General features: G+C 32.7%; 1 pseudogene; it reads right to left on the bottom strand.

Annotated features, from left to right (window-relative positions):
• The window catches only part of LOC107013494, a 58,154-nt pseudogene that overhangs the window by 13,369 nt on the left and 28,938 nt on the right, over window positions 1-15,847 (bottom strand).

Raw genomic sequence — 15,847 nt, forward strand, 5'->3', positions numbered from 1 at the left:
ACAGAAACTTTGACAATCTTTCATACCAAGCTCTAGGAGCTTGTTTTAAACCATATAGAGTCTTATTCAATTTGAACACATGATCTTGTAACTCAGCATCCTCAAACCTAGGAGGTTGTTTAACAAACACCTCCTCTTTTAAGTGTCCATTTAGGAAAGCACTCTTGACATCCATTTGATATAGCTTGAATCCCATGAATGCTGCAAAGGCTATGAGAATTCTGATAGCCTCCATCCTTGCAATAGGAGCAAAAGTTTCATCATAGTCTATACCTTCCTCCTGATTGTATCCTTGAACAACTAATTTGGATTTGTTTCTAGTAATCACACCATTTTCATCAAGCTTGTTTCTGAAAACTCATCTGGTTCCTATTACTGTTCTGTTAACAGGTCGAGGAACCAGGTACCACACCTTACTTCTTTCAAACTGATGAAGTTCTTCTTGCATTGAGTTTGTCCAATCTGCATCACCTAATTCCTCTTTCACATTCTTAGGCTCAATTGATGATATAAACGCTGAGAATGCAATTGGATTTCTTGTTTTTGATCTAGTGTGAATTCCAGAGTTCAGAAGTGAGATAAGATTATCAAGTGGATATGATGAGCTGTGTTTCCATCCTGGTCTCAAGGTCAACTGGTTCAGTTGATCAGTATGCTCTTCTTCTTCAAGGAATTCTTCATTTTCTGGAGAGTTTGAGATATTCTGACTTGAGTTCAAAATAGTACCAGGTTCCTCTTCACATTTTTCAACTTCATCAGCCTTTTCAGAATTGGTCATTTACAACAGCTTCACTCCCTTCAATTTTCTGTGAATTAAATTGCTCAATCAACTCATCTTCATCATTTGATGTAGCACCTTTCAAATTTCCATCTTCATCAAACACAGCACGAATACTTTCTTCAATACATTGAGTTCTTTTGTTGAAAACTCTGTATGCTTTACTTGATGAAGAATATCCTACAAACACTCCTTCATCACTTCTAGGATCAAACTTTCCTAGATCATCCTTTCCATTGTTCAAAACAAAACATTTGCATCCAAATGCCCTAAGGTAACTCAACATAGGTTTTCTGTTGTTGAGCAATTCATAGGGAGTCTTATTCAATTAAGACCTTATCGAACATCTATTAGTAACATGACATGCTGTGTTGATTGCATCAGCCCAAAAAATTTGTGGAAGATTTGACTCAATAATCATGGTCCTTGCAATATTTACCAAAGTTCTGTTTTTCCTTTCCACTACTCCATTTTACTGGGGAGTTCTTGGAGCAGAAAAATTGTGACTAGTGCCATTTTTTATACAGAATTGATCAATTTTTTAGTTTTCAAACACAGTTCCATGATCAGACCTAATTCCAGCAATCACTCGATTCAACTTTGTTTGAATCATTTTGAAAAACACTATCAATTCTTCTGGTGTTTCTGCTTTTGATCTTAGGAATCTTATCCATGTGTACCTTGAGTAGTCATCAACTATCACCAGAATGTACTTCTTTTCATTTCTACTTTGAACCTTTAAAGGTCCACATAAATCCATGTGTAGCAGCTCCAATACTCTTGATGAAGTTACTTGTTTCTTTGGCTTGAAGGATGATCTGATTTGTTTTTCTTTGACACAGGCTTCACAAATTTTGCTTTCACAAAATTTCAACTTTGGCAGACCCAGGACCAGGTCCTTAGAAATTAGTTTATTCAATATAGATAAACTCACATGCCCTAGTCTTCGATGCCGCAGATCAGCATTTTCATTTTGAGCACTAAGACATGTCAGATCATCTTCATGAGATGTTTCTAAGTTCGCCACATGCATGTTACTTCTATAAGCAGTAAGAATCACTTTCTTTGTAGTTAGATTAACTACAGTGCACTTCTCAGAAGTAAACTTCACTTCATTTCCCTTATCACAAATTTGAGACACACTCAAAAGACTATACTTCAACCCACTGACATGATACACGTTATCAATTGATTCCCCAAGCGATTTTCTCACTTTACCAACTCCCAAAATATACCCCTTCTTTCCATCACCAAAAGAGACACCTCCTCCCTGAAGTGCCTTGAGTGTGAGGAAATTTTTGATATCACCAGTCATATGTTTAGAGCATCCACTGTCCATGTACCAATATTGACTGCTGCTCCTCTCACTCACCTGCAACAAGAATCACTTGTTAAGCTTGGGAACCCATTTCAATTTGAGTTCCCAAAAAGCAGAAAAAGGAGTAATCAAATTGTTTCTAGCCCAATGAGGTAGTTTCGATTTCTTTTTTACAAAGGAGTTTTGAGCAAAATCAAGTCCTTTCTTTGAAAACCTTTTTGTTGAGAATTGTTTTGTGGGACCAAGTCTCTCTTTTGATACCCTTTGCTTCTCTGTATACTTTGAAAGTCTTTCATGTGACTTTCTCCAGGCAGTACACTCTTCTTTTAAATGCCCATTTTTACCACAGTGAAGGCACAACAAATTGTCAGACACAAATACATATTTGTTGTGAGGATTTAAAGGAGGAGTAATATTCAAACTTTCTAGACCCTTCTTGTTGAAATTACTTTTATTTGTTACGTTTGAAAGCAGCTTAGAAGATTTTGTCCACTTAAGAGATTTTTCAAGTTCATCTTTAAGTTTGACAATATCTCTTTCTAAGTTGTTGCTCTTTTCCAAAGCCAAACCAAGATTAGTCTCAGAGGTTTTCAGTTTTTCTTCAAGCTCAACTTGTAAACCATTAGACTTTCCCTTTTGCTTTTCAGCTTTCTCATTTATCAGATGCAATTGTTTTTTAAATTCTTTTTTGTTAGATTCCAGAGAAGCCATTTTATCTTCAATTTTCAGCATTTTCTCATCCATTTTATCTGTATTTTCATTTAAACTTTCAAGCTCAACATTCATAATATCTCTTTCAGAAGTTAACTCAATCACTAAATCAATCATAACATTTGCTAATGTTCTCAATTTTTTAAGAGAATAGGTATTCAGATCATGTTTCATATCAAGAAGAGTTACCTTGTCCTCATCATCTTCATTTTCTGAATGATCCATGAAAGCAAACATCTCATTGAATATGGTTTCCTCTTCATGAACCACCACCATTGACACATCATTTGGTTCATCAAGATCTTCTAAGTCACTTGAAGAGTCTCCCGATGCAGCAAGAGCTTTCTTGACCACATAGTCAGCAGCAGCTTCCCGATCATTCTTATTAAGTACCAGGTCTCTTCTCTTTTCTTTATCACCTCTTGATTTTTGATATTCTTTGTTTTCGGCTTTGAATAATGGACAATCCCTTATAAAGTGTCCAGCTTTTCCACACTTATAGCATGTATCATTTTGAGTGGCAGTTCGAGGAACATTTGCTCCCTTTCTAAAACCTTTGTTTTTCCTCACAATCTTCTGAAATCTCTTGATGAGGTAAGCCATATCATCATCATCACTGGAGTCCTCTTCAGATTTGTATTTCAGCATCAAGGACTTATATTTCTTGACTTCCTTTGTTTACTGATCATGACTTCGATTCATCTCATGAGTCTTTAGATTTCCAATGAGAGCATCCATTATGAACACTTTCAGGTCTTTTGCTTAAGTAATGACATCAACCTTACTTTCCCAAGACTTGGGAAGGATTCAAAGCACTTTCCTAACTTGCTTACTCATACTGATAGGTTCTTCAAGACTTCTCAACTCATTTGTGATGGATGACAGTTTAGAGAACATTTCATGAAAAGTTTCACCTTCTATCATTTTGAAATTTTCATACTGAGATGTGAGCATATCAATCTTTGACTCTTTCACTTGTTCAGTTTCCTCGTGGGCTGTTTTTAAGCAATCCCAGATCTCTTTTGCAGATTCACAAGCTGAGACACGATAAAACTCATCAGGTCCTATACCACAGACAAGAAGTTTCTTTGCTTTGTACCCCTTTTCAATCTTCTTCCTATCAGCTTCATTATATTTTCGTCTAGGCTTAGGAACAAGCCTAGTGTTTTCACCATCTTTCTCTTCAATCATAGGAATGAAGGGTCCATCTAAGACAATGTCCCATAGTTCACTGTCTTCAGCCATAAGGAAGTCATGCATTTTCACTTTCCACCAGCTAAGGGTGGCAGCGGAACCGGTAATTCCCGGTTACCGGTACGTTCTGTCCCGGTCTGGTTCGGTACCGGTTAGTCCCGGTATAGACCGGTTCTTTCCAGTTCTGAAACAGGTACCGGGACGGAAGCTGAGATTTACCGGTACCTCCCGGTTCCTGAAATTACCGGTCCGTTACGGTCAATTTTTTTTAAATATATCTGTTTATAGCCGTTGGTTAATGGCTAGTGGGCCCCCCAACGACTATTTGACCCAAATTTCAGCCAATAGGAGTCCTACCCCACCCCAAACTTTTTTAATACCCTAAAGTTTTAAAAATTACACTTTAACCCATTTTTTTGACTTATAAATACCCCTAAATTTCATTCTTTTAAATCATAAAATCATCTATTCATCTTCTACTCTCTCAACTCTCTACTCTCTAATCTCTAATTCTCTAATATATAATATCTTAAATTCTGGTGTTGCCTTATTTGTTCTTTGGTCTTTGGATTTGGAGCTTCAAAATTCAACTTTCAACTTTCCATGTTCGACTTTCGGCGGTCATAAACGTCTACTTTTTTAAGTAGATGTTCGGTACATTCGTTCCAACTTTTATTTTACATTTCATTTATATTTAAATAATTATTTATTTATTTTGTGATTTATTATTTGCATTATATTTTTCGTATTATATATAATCTCACGTTTAATATTTTAATATGGATTACCCTAAAAATATTGTTCAAAAAGGAAAGGGGAAAAAGTGCATTAGAGCGTGTAAAAAATATGTGTAACTTTACATCCTCCGATAATGCAAAAACCGGTAGTTCTTCTAAATCAAAAACTAAAAAATCTACTATATTAAGAATAAATACGGATAATTATACACTTGTTGATGATACAATTTTTAATATTGATAGTAATTCAGGATTAGATCCTTATCATGAACATTTACAACGTCGCTTTGGTAATTTTGATGAGGATTTGCCTAGTGATAATGATATTGATAATTATACTGATACGCCTACTTTTGATGATGATAATGATGAAACTGAGCCACCTACGGCTACTAATACTCCCAGTCCCGCTCCCTTTCGTTGTACTGCCCCTGTTCCCCCCGTACATCCTAGGCCTAAGGTAGAACGTGCTAAAAAATCAGTTGTTTGGCAGTTTATGACACAAAACGAAGATAAAACACAAACTATTTGTAATAAATGTAAACATAGATTAAATCATAAAACTGTTGGTAAATCTGGCTGGACGGGACATTTGAGTAGTCATTTAATGTCTTGTTGTAAAAATAAATTTATGCATGCTAAAGCGGTAGCGGAATCTAAAAAAATGGCACCCCCCTTCTTGAAAATGTAGGAGTAGGCGGCTCTAACATGGTACAAACACAATTAAATTCGTCTAATGTTTCTGGCTCTAGTTTACCACTATCATATAGTAGAGAAAGATCTTGAAGAACTAGCTAAAATGATATGTGTTATGGGTTTGCCATTTAGTTTTGCTGAAAATCCCGGTTTTATACATTATATTCAAATTGTATATAATTCAAATTTTAAAGGTTTTGCTAGAAATACAACAAAAAAGGCTGTATTTGATTATCATGCACAACATTTTTAATATCTTCGTTGTTTATTTCATTATAATACTTGTAAAATAGATATTACTTCTGATATAGGTCGCAGTGTAAACGGTAACGATTATTTGACTGTTACTGCACATTGGATTGATGAAAATTGAAATTTGCAAAAAAGAATTTTAGGTTATAAATGTTGTCAAATGCAAAAAACCGGTAGTTATATTGCTCAAACTATTTTAGATATTTTACAAAGTTACGGAATATGTGATAAAATAAGTAGTATAACCTTAGATAATGCTTCAAGTAATAATGCTGCTGTTGAATATTTAAAACCTACACTTTGTCCTTTCTATTGTGATAATTGTCATATTAGGTGTACTGCATATATATAATTTGATGGTTAGAGATGGTGTATATATATATGATAACGGATGTACGAAAGTTGAAAATGCATGTCATTTTATATTTAAATGTCAAGTTAAGTCTAGGCGTAAAGATTTTCAAAATCGCTGTTTTGAAAATAATCTTCCACCTAGAAAAATTCCAAAAACAGTGGCTACTAGATGTAATACTTTATATGAAATGCTTGTAGTCGCTTATGAATATAGAATACCCTTACAAATGGTTTGGAATGCTCATAATTCTGATATGACATATAGACTAGATGATAGTGATTGACGTGATATAAATGAACTTATAGAATTCCTAAATGTTTTTTACTTAACTACAAAAAGAATATCTGTACTTTATAGTCCATCAATTTGTTCTGTTTTGTCTGATATTTGTATGATTCTTCTAAATTATATAAATTTAAAAATAAACCAAGATTTCAACAAACCATTGAAAAATGATTCTAAAATTTAAAAAATATTATATTCCTATTCCTCAAATTTATTTAACTGCATGTTTGTTAAACCCTAAGTATAAAGATGTAGGTGCATCAAAAATGGTTGAAAAAATGTATTTTAACTTAGATATAAACCTCACTCGGTTCAGTAAGATAAAGATATGGTTTAATGTGGGAGGCCTCGCTTCAGTATTTAATGATGTATTAGAAGAAATTCCTAGTTGTCAACAAGTTAAAGATAGCATAAAAATTGAAGCTAGAAAATTGTATGATTTATATAATGCTAATATAAATTTATCAAGTGAAAATGAACCTCAAAGCTCTAGGAGTAGATTTGATAAAAATAATATTGATGATTATTTACAGGATTATCTTGAACTTTCTCACGATAATAGAAATGATTTTGATGCCTATGTTAATCAAAATACAGAACCTACTGAAGATATTCTAGCATGGTGGAGAAATCGCGGCAAAGGATTTCCAAAACTACAACCGATGGCTCGATATATATTAGCAATGCAAGCGTCGTCGGTAGCTTCGGAAGGCATCTTTTGTGCAGCAAGGTTTCAACTTGGAGAACATAGACATTCACTAGCAGCCGACAGCTTGGAGATATCGGTATTATTTCGAGATTGGATTAATGTCGAGAGAAGAAATTTGGGTCGTGGACCACTACCGACCAAATTTCAAGATGATGTTGATGAAGTAATGCAGGATTATAGTGACGGCGGGATTGAAGCAATGGAAGATCTTTCTATTCAACCAATTCCCGAACATTAAAGAAATGTTGAATGATTTACGAAGGGATTTATATGGTGGCACCAACTATTAGTAAAAGTATGATAATTCGAGATTTAATTCAAACAGAACCCTTCCTAGAAGGTGGCTGTGTAGATTAAATCTTTTAATACTCTACTAATATTTTTGTAAATGTAATTGTAATATCAAATAAATATTAATTAAAATATAGGTTATTCGCCTTAATTTGTTTTTTAATGTTGTTGTATTAAATTTAATTTTTAATATTGTAAATTTTTAATTTTCTAACTTTAAAGTTTGAATTTAAAAATTTCAAACTTTAAGAGTTTGAAATTTAACTTCTATAACTTTAAATTTTGAATTTAAAATTTCCAAACTTTAAAAGTTTGAATTTAAAAATTTCAAACTTTAAAAGTTTGAAATTTAAATTTTATAACTTTAAATTTTAATTTTGAAATTTTCAAACTTTGAGAGTTTGAAATTTAAATTTTATAACTTTAAAGTTTGAAAATTTTTAATTTTTTTTAACTTTTAAAGTTTGAAATTTAAATTTTTAATTTTTAATTATTATATAAAAATTATATTCAATTAAAAAAATTAAATCTTTAAGTTTTAAATAATTTTTTTAATACCGGTCCTGTATACTATCGGTTCCCTTCCGGATCGGGACGGAACACGACAAATTTTACCGGTTTATCGATTCGGTCCCGGTTCCAGAACGGTACCGGTTCCGTCCCGGTTCCGAAACTTACCGTTCCGGTTCACCCGGTTCCGGTATCGCCGTCAGCCTTAGTCACAGTGTAGAGCCCATTGTAAATGTATCTTTTATCACTCTTTTCACCATTCACTCTTTTTCGACCACAAATAACGCTCACCGGACATCCTATGTCCATGGAGTTCTTCAAGGCAAGATTATCCTCTTTAAGATTTTGATCTTCCACTCTCGCATTAACAAATACTTTTGGATTCCCGCCTTGACCTACATAAATGAATGTTTCAAAAGATATGGCCTCGTTATCGTACAGACAAGAATCAACAATGCTTGTTGCAACATCTTTTCTGCCAATATTCACATAATTGATACCATTCATAAATTGGTGATGTAATCCGATCATAACAAGTTCTGCCCTGAACCGGAATTGATCCCCGATTTGAACTCCTGGAACATGTCCAGAAGTCCACTAACAATTTACCCATTTTTTCTGGTTTTTCAAAGTGTGAATGACAATGGTATTTTGGACCCAATAGGTGGGTGAGAAGAGTATTTTGGAGCCAATAGGTGGATGGAGGGTAATTTTGTACCATTTTCAATACTTTGAGGGTATTTTAGGCCCTTTTCCGATAAAATAAAAGGTTTTAGCATAATATAAGTTCTAATTGTATCCTTGTTATTATATCTTATGCAATTTTTTAAAACGTATGGGCATAACACGAGACGTTTTATGCAACATTGGGTGAGGGTTTTAAGCTTCGAAACACAACGTGCAAGTTTCATGAATCTAAGTGTTGTAATATCTCATATAACTTTAGTTTATAATTTTTTTTCATTAAGGCAGTAAGTTAAAGTAAAATTTTGAACAATTCTGCCAATAATTAAATAAACCATTAATAATATAGAAAAAAATATTAAAATTAATCTTTGAGAAAGGTAACAACATAAAAAATGATACTAGTCGAGATAATTTATAAAATAAAATCATCACGCATATACTACTAGTCTTGTCTACCCTTGTTACGATGTTATTCAAAAGACACCTCATGCGAAATTCGAAACTTTTTGACATACACTGCCAATTTAAATTGGGGAGACATGAAAAAATTTCAGAATTTAAATTTCATTCAGACTGATAACATTCGCTAGCAATTATTTTTTACTATGACGCCTCCACTATAGCTCTTTCCAGTTCGCTTTAGTGGGGATTAATGGGACCTGAACCTACAAATCTTGAATTTTATAATTTGAGTCCTCCTCTTTGGTGGTAAAATTAGATGAATGTCAAAAATCCTCTTAGACGGCTCCAAACTTGGAACAATAGAGTGGAGGGATTCTACTGCAAATAGGCCCATGGATTCAAGACCTACTTGCATAAAAATTCTCCCCATGAAACTAGAAGTTCATGTTCATATTTCTTCAACAGTTGTTTGACGTCTATGTAGGCTAGGCTAAACATAGTAGTTGGACATGTCTCAAAATGCATAATTTGTCGTAGATTTATGAGAGATTTCATACTTTGCCTTCAGACACAAAGTTTGAATGGTTAAATGCATTGATTGTTGTGGTTTAGGATGATAAGATAACTTGGTTAGTAATGTTGTACTTGTGATTGTTGTTGTGTGTTATCTCCTGTATTCAGATTAGCAAATCAGAAAAAATAAAAGATGAAAAGAAAAACACAAAGAACTATCCAAGTTCACAGAACTCAAAGTGAGTCCTTAAGAAATTTAATCCTCCTCAAGTACCCGATGTTACAAATTAATTCCTCCCAAGATAAAACATATTAACCATTAAAAAACTAGTGGTACCTCAAATTTCCATTATTTCAACGAACTCAAAATGACATCAATGAATCACACATGCAGACATGATCGATTGATTTTGTTTTATAAGAAATGTATGCATAAGAAGGGAAGAATTCGATGCCAACAAATGAGAGAAAACCTCTCTATTTATAGCACACAAAGGGTGAAAGTCACAACTCTTTTGAAATAAGAGAACCTTTTAGAAAGGTCACAACCCTTTGGAAAAGGCACAACCTTTTAAACGGTCACAACCCTTTATAAAAGTCACAACTTTTCATAAAGGTCACAACCTTTTGGCAAAGTCACAACCCTTTAGGAAAGTCGCAACCCTTCATTTCCTGTTCATACCCTTATAACCGAACAATCCCCCACATGAATAGGGAATGACTATTGTTAAAATATATGCATGAAAAACTGTGTGATTCATAAATAAGGATTGATCGCATCTGGATAAGTTGATTTCCTTTTGAACTTTCCATAATGAACATATATCTGATATACTCGATCAATCGGTAGATTTTATATCTTTGAACCGTTGAGCTTCGGTGTATACCTAGATAACATAAGTCACACAATCAACCCTTGTACTATTTTTGCTCTTATTATTTTGTTCATTACAGCCATGAACACGTCTTGATTTATAAGTGCGTAGAGAATTGGCCTTACCGGATTACCCTTGAAGCGGCTTACACTTCATACTTACATAGATGATTTTTAAATGTGTTATTTCGTGATACACCATTTGATATACCCTGTATCAAACTTAGAAACCATTAAAAAGTCCTAATGCTTTTATCCTTGTTACTTAACATTGTCTTAAAAAATTATTTTAACAATGTGATGAACGACTTTGTTTGATCTCCTTGAAACTAGATCTTGGATCTCCAGTCTTCTCGGTAGAGTTACCGCCACAATGACTTGTCCTTGGCCATAGTCAATTATGATAGTCTATCAACTCTCTCTCTAGTTAGGCCTTTTATAAGTGGATCCGACACATTATTCTTTGACTTAACATAGTCAATTATGATAAATTCCACTAGAGAGTAGTTCTCTAATGATATTATGTCAACGTCATATGTGACGAGATTTTTCTCTATACATCATGCTCCACCCCTTACCTACTGCAAATTAACTCTCACAATATATGCATACTAGAGCTAAAGGTAAGGGCCAAAAATCTTTCAAGAAATTTTGGAGTCATTCAACTTCTTCACCGGCCTTCTCTAGAGTGATAAACTCAGATTTCATAGTAGAGAGAGCGGTACATTTCTGTTTGGAAGATTTACAAGAGACTGCTCCTCCACCAAAAGTAAATACATATACACTCATGGATTTTACTTCATTTTGACATGGTGATTCAATTTGCAGTACTATATTCTTCCAATACTATTGAATATTAGATATAACGCAAAACAATAGTTTTAAGTATGTTCTAAATACTCCAAAACTCTTTTTATTGTCATCCAATGAGTTTGATTAAGATTACTAGTGAAGCGACTCAATTTACTAATAGCACATATTATATCTCATCGCATACACTTCATGATATAGATCATACTTCTCAATACTCTAGCATAATCCAGCTGTAAGTCACTTTTTCCCTCATTCTTTTGAACTATAAAGCTCACGTTTATTGGATTCTAGTCAATATTGAAATCCAATTACTTGAACTTGTCAAGTACCTTTTCAATCACATCAGGAACTTCAATTTCTTTCATATCGAAGTAACTCATATGCTTAGTAGAATTTATGCCAGATATGTCTCTTTTGATGATCAACATGTCATCCACATAAAAACAAACTTGTAATTTGGAATGTCTTTTATGTAGAACATTTATCACATTCATTAATGTAGAAATCATTTGTCAATATAGTTTGGTCAAACTTCACATGCCATTATTTGAGCGCTTGTTTTTTGGCCATAAAGTGACTTAACAAGTTTACACATTTTTTTATCAGAAACCACAAAACCGTCGGGTTGTTCCATGTAAATTTCTTCCTCCAAAAAAAATTTTCAAATCCATTTTGACAAATTCACAACTAGCGCAATTAACATCTAAATTGATGTAACTAAGTTAGAGGCTATTATATGTCAAAATAATAAAAGATTTGTTATTGTCTAAAGCCTATGACAATAAGTCTTGCTTTGTATTTGTCAACAGTTTCATCAACTTTATTTCCCTTTAGTAGATCCACTTTGAACCCAAAAGTTTATTTCCTGGAGGAAGATCAACCAACTCTCAAGTATTGTTACTCAATATTGAATTTATCTTACTATTGACAGCCTCTTTCCAAAAAGGATGAGTCCACAAAAGACATATATTCTTTCACTATGTGGACACATTTTCAAGAGAAATATTACAAAATGAAACCCGGAGGAAGTCATTTTTCCATTGACATTTACTACGCCTCCGAATCTCCTTATTAAGCACATTTTCCTTTGGTTCTTTCCAAGGTCGTTTAGACCTTCTATTTGACTATCCGATAGTTCAAACTTATGAACCATAAATCAACATGCTTTACTATTTGTAGCATATCCAATGAACAACAATCCACAGTCCTAGGTACCATTTTGACCTGTTTGGGAATAGTTCCCTTATGTCCATGTCTCATATAAAATATATTGTATTGGAAATTGTTAGATCACTGTCTTTCAAGAGTTATTGCTTGTATATATTTTAAGAGAAGACAAACAATTTCCTATCTGGATACAATAAAGTCCGATAAAACTTTTTGTTGCCCCCTTTCTTAACAAACAAAAGTTTTTTATTTGTTGCTCCTTTTATTAACAAATAAAACTTTTTGTTTGTCTCTTTCGAACGTATAAATTTTTTTATTATCTTTTGCTATAATGAGAGCATTCTCCCACAAAATTCTGTTGTAAACCTGAGCTTATAAGTAGGACATTCAACATTTCCTTCAAATTTTGATTTTTTCCTTGACAACAATTTCATTAGATTGAGGTGAGTATGTGCGGTAATTTAATGGAAGATTCCATTTTCCAAATATATTTCTGCAAAAGAATATTCATATTCTCCATATTTACCACTTCTAATCATGACAATCTTTTTATCTAACTGATTTTTCAATTTCAATTTTATATTGCCTATATGTTTCTATTGATTCATCCTTATCATCTAGCAAATAAACATAATAGTATATAGGGAAACTGTTAATAAAATATATGAAACATTTTTTTCCACTACAAGATGGTGTTAACTTCATATTACAAATGTCAGTATAAATCAATTCTAACGGATTTGAATTTCTTTCAACAACACATATTTAACATTTTGATTTATTGCACTAGAAGTTAGGCAACACTTCTAAGTTGATCAGCTTTTGCAAGGTTTTTTAATTGACATGTATCAAGCGTTAAATTCACAAACAATTTGATTCAAGCGAGTAAGAAAAGACAGAAATACTGAGTTTGGAAAGACCTTTCGTGAGGTAACTTTTTCTTACAAATATTTTGTTCTTTGCTTTTGATAACTTTGTCAAATACAAACATTGTTTCAAAATGAACATCTTTATAAATGTCCTTTTCATAAGGACCTTTTCATAACATTCAATTTGTTAAAGAAATTACCCATGATCAGTCTTATAGGTCCAATAAGGGCATATGACCCAAATGTTTGTTTTACAACACAAACATAAAAGATCACTTTTCACCAATGTTCATGCCTATAAAAATAAATTTATTTTAATAAACATATCTTTTCATGAAAAATCAAAATATTTTAAGTGATACTTTTTCATCAAAGAATACAATCCTTTCAAACGAGTAATATGATTTTGTGGTTTTATACTATTCATATATTGTATACTAGTAAGAGAGACTCAACGACCACAATATCAAATATACACCAAGAATTTTGTGGCTCTAACATAATACAAGAATGTCATTATATTTCATATCTTGTTCTTTCAAATTTTAATTAGGGATTAAGTCTAATTTTTGTCTTTATCACAAGTAAAGAACCCCTCTCATTTTTAATATTTTCTCAAATATATTTTTCAAGTATTTAATTGTTTTATACATATTTTTTTTTCATGCTTTCAAATTATATACCATCAAATACATATTGTCAACACGAAGCCTTCTTTTGGAGATTTAATCCATAGAAACACCCATTACTGCACAAAAATCACTAATTTTCCCCCTTTATGTCACAATTAGACAGATCACTTATTGTTTAGAATACTAACAATAAAGATTCAATCGTTATACAACTTGTTTGTAGTTTAACAATAATGTTTTTCAGATTCTTCTAATCGTTAACCAAATGAATCTCGAATTCTGATGAAGTTTTTATATTCTTCTAATCAATTTGACATTAAGACAGAGTAGTAAGACAAAAAAATTTTAATCTCCAAAATCCTCAAATACAACACAGTTTCTAGTTAACGAAGAAGATGTTATCTTTTTCGAATCCTTCAGACTAAATATTCCTGACGAAGATTTTGTACTCCTTAAGTCACAATGTTCATTTAAACTGAGTATTTGACATATTGGTGAAGTTTCTATATCTTCGGACCAATGCACAATTTGATTTGTTCATGAAGTTCTTATATTCTTCATACCAACGGAGAAAAAAAAACCCCATAAGATTTTAGTCTCCAAAACAATTAAATTTCACATGGAGTAAAAAACTACAAAAAGTTTTTTTTTCTCTTCTAAACAAAGTACATATGAATAATAATAAAGATAAATTTTGAGATCATCACATAATGACAATCTATCCTAACATTTATGAAATAAATCTCATAAATTATAAAGGATAGAAAAAAATAAAGGGAAACAAAAATATAACCTAATTTTTCCTCTGATTGAATGATATTCTATCTGTCAGCAATGATTCCATGTAAGTCACTTTTCTTGCAACTTATTTGTTTTTCTCAGTTTTCATCATATTCAATTTTCCTAAGATAAACTAAATTCATGTTCAAATATTGTTAAGAGACAAAATATATTCATTAACATGCTCACATTAGCCTTTATGCACAAAATAACTTTCTCATTGAAAAGAAAACTGAAGGGCTGCAATGCTTGAGTGCACTTGGGGAAGAAAATAAGATTAATCTTGTTCATCCAAGAAAAACTTACTACAGAAAATATACTCGAACATATTGAAGTAGTACTAATTGTTGAAGGAAGCTTGATGATTGATGGAACACATCGAAGAAACAGGTTCATCGAAGCAAGCTGACGAGTTAGAGTCAGAGTCATACTAGGATTAGACTACTAAATCCTAAGGTATGTACGACTAAGCTACTGCATCTTATAGGAGTCCACTAGGATAAGGTATTTGACTTATAATAGAATACTACTCATGTAATTTGTGTTGTAGTACGAATCCTAGTATAACTAGAATATGAGTCTTCTCCTGTATAAGGAGCTTGTAACTCAACATTATAATCATCAATACATTCTTGATTTCTCCATACTTTCATGAGAATTCTATATGGTATCAGATCAATAAAGCTTTTCTTCTCTTTAACATATTAGATTAAAATAAAAAATAACCAAATTATTAAACTGCAATGGCCCCTTCTACCAACACTCTTTCGACCTCTTCACTTCATCATCTTATTTTGTCCCACTCCATTAAAGTTAAGACAACGAATTATCTTATATGGAGGGCACAAATGACTCAGTTGATTCAAGTGATGAGATTAACCTACCTCATCATAGAACCACGTAAAGCAACCTGTTCCACTTGACATTCTACTGAGAAAACTGTAACAGGGGAGAAAGGTGCAGAAGACAACAATATTGTTGATGGCTGGGAGGAGTAGGATGTGTAACTAAGGAGTTGGATTTCAGGCACCTTGACAGAAGAAAGCATGTACCTGATCATAGGCTGCTTGACTGCCAATGAGATGTGGGAATGCTTGGAAGAAGCAAATCTTCAAGAAACTAAAGATAAGGAGTTCCAACTCAAACAACAGCTGCAAAGTGTGAACCTAGAAACCAAAATGTAAGGAGTTCAAAGGCATATGTGATGGTCTTGCAACCATTCACAAGCATGTAGATAAAGATAGCAAAGTGATTAATTTTGTTAGACTTCTAGG

This window comes from Solanum pennellii, chromosome 3 (genome assembly GCF_001406875.1).
Source record: "Solanum pennellii chromosome 3, SPENNV200".
Taxonomy (NCBI): domain Eukaryota; kingdom Viridiplantae; phylum Streptophyta; class Magnoliopsida; order Solanales; family Solanaceae; genus Solanum; species Solanum pennellii.